Source organism: Cebus imitator, unplaced genomic scaffold, assembly GCF_001604975.1.
Source record: "Cebus imitator isolate Cc_AM_T3 unplaced genomic scaffold, Cebus_imitator-1.0 Scaffold129, whole genome shotgun sequence".
In the NCBI taxonomy this organism is placed as follows: Eukaryota; Metazoa; Chordata; class Mammalia; order Primates; family Cebidae; genus Cebus; species Cebus imitator.
In genome coordinates, this window is record NW_016107444.1 from 2,656,715 (window position 1) to 2,659,355 (window position 2,641).

Genomic DNA, 2,641 nt, shown 5'->3' on the forward strand with positions numbered 1-2,641 from the left:
GGTTTCACCATGTTGACCAGGATGGTCTCGATCTCTTGACCTCGTGATCCACCCGCCTCGGCCTCCCAAAGTGCTGGGATTACAGGCTTGAGCCACCGCGCCCGGCCAGAAGAATGTCTTGAACCTGGGAGGCGAATGTTGCAGTGAGCTGAGATCACACCACTGCACTCCAGCCTGGGTGACGGAGTGAGACTGTATCTCAACAAATAAAATAAAATAAAATAAATAAATAAAATAGGCCAGTCATGGTGGCTCACACCTGTAATCCCAACACTTTGGGAGACTGACGTAGGCGGATCACTTGAGGTAAGGAGTTCGAGACCAGCTTGGCCAACATGGTGAAACCCTGTCTCTACTAAAAATGCAAAATTTAGCCAGGCATAGTGGCAGGTGCCTGTAATCCCAGCTACTCGGGAGGCTGAGGCAGGAGAATCGCTTGAACCCAGGAGGTGGAGGTTGCAGTGAGCCGAGATTGTGCCACTGCTCTCTTGCCTGGGCAACAGAGTGAGACTCTGTCTCAAAAATAAATAAATTCTAAAAAAATTAAAATAAAATAAAAGTATAAATCAGAATGGGTCATTTCTCTGCTTTAGACCTTCCAATGGCCTCCTGTTCCTCCGAGAATAAAATTCAGTCTCTTCCTTGTGTCTTCCAAGGCCCTGTGTGACGTGTTGTTTCCACCTCTCCAGCCTCATCTTGTTTGTCTCTTCTCTTCCTCTGCTTCACTGTGCAGCAACGTGAGCACCTTTTGGTTTCTTCTTTTTTTTTTTTTAGACAGTCTCACTCTGTCACCCAGGCTGGAGTGCAGTAGCATGGTCTCGGCTCACTGAAACCTCCGCCTCCCAGGTTCAAGCAATTCTGCCTCAGTCTCCCGAGTAGCTGGGATTACAGGCACCTGCCACCACGCCTGGCTACTTTTTGTATTTTTAGTAGAGATGCGGTTTCACCACGTTGGCCAGGCTGATCTTGAGCACCTGATCTCATGATCTGCCTGCCTTGGCCTCCCGAAGTGCTGGGATTATAGGCGTGAGCCACTGAACCCAGCCTTGGTTTCCTGATCATCTCAAACTGGACCCTGCTTCAGAGCTTTTATGTTAGCTGTTCCCTCTCTGGGAACATTCGGCTCCCATGTCACCTTCCCTGATCACCCATTTATAAAATGGCTTCCCCTGTTTCTTTTTTTCTTTTTTTTTTTGAGAGGGAGTCTAGCTCTGTCTCTAGGCTGGAGTACAGTGGCTTGATCTTGGCTCATTGCAACCTCTGCCTCCTGGGTTTAAGCGATTCTCCTGCCTCAGCTTCCCGAGTAGCTGGGATTACAGCATGCGCTGCCATGCCCAGCTAACTTTTGTATTTTTAGTAGAGACAGGATTTCACCATGTAGGCCAGGATGGCCTGTATCTCTTGATCTCCTGGTACGCCTACTTCGGCCTCCCAAAGTGCTAAGATTACAGGAGCCACCGCCCCTGGCCTTTTCCTTGTTCCTTTCTAACAGGCTACTGTTCTTTATAGCATTATCACTATCTGAAATCTTTTATGTCTTTTTTTGGTCTCCACTAAACCGTAAGCTTCTAGAGAGCCGTGCTTTGTCTTGTTCATCACTTGTTCTTGGCTTGGAGGATGGTGCTCTATTAATTCTGGGATGATAAAGTGTGCCAGTGTGAGGCGCCAGGCACTGTGCCGGGTGCTGGGTCTGCAGTGACAAATGAAGCAGCCTTGGTACCTGTTCTTGTAGAATTCACCTTCTAGAGGGATTTGTTGAATGAAGGGAAGAAGGGAGGCAGAGAGTTGTTCTGATGAAGACCCCTAAATATTTAATGCGTGGAGTGATAACATGACTTTTGATGAGGAAAAAAGGGGAAGGGGAATTCTAGACCACATTTACTAAGTATTTACTATGAGCCATCTACCTTCTGGGCACTTTACAGTCATGTCACTTAATCCTCTATTAACCTTATGATAGGCATTTTTGCTCCTATTTTACAGAAATGTTACATGTCTTGCCGGGCGTGGTGGTTCACGCCTGTAATTCCAGCATTTTGGAAGTTTGAGACGGGTGGATCACCTGAGGTCAGGAGTTCAAGACCAGCCTGACCAACATGGAGGAACCCCGTGTCTACTAAAAAAATACAAAGTTAGCCAGGCATGGTGGCACATGCCTGTAATCCCAGCTACTCGGGAGACTGAGGCAGGAGAACTGCTTGAACTTGGGAGGCGGAGGTTGCGGTGAGCCGAGATTGCACCATTGCATTCCAGCCTGGGCAACAAGAGTGAAACTCCATCTCAAAAAAGAAAGAAAAAAAAGAAAGTTTACATATCTTGCCCAGGGTCCCATAGCTAGAAGTCACGGGCTTGGAACCGAAACTTAGGCCAGTCTATGTCAGCACCTGCATGAGGTCTTTCTGTTGATGCCGAGGCCCAGCGAGTACAATGGTCAAAAGAGTGAGAGCACAATCAGCCTCCTCCTTGCACCTCCCTGACCACCCGTGTGCTGGCCTCATGACCTGAGTCATGTGGCTACTGCCTGTTTTCACCACCTTTCCCCTTCTCACGAGGTCACTGCTGCAGCTTCTTGCCTGGCTTCCTCAGGGTCCAGACTGGTCATCCCCAACAATCCTTCACATGGCAGTTAGGCAACCTTCCT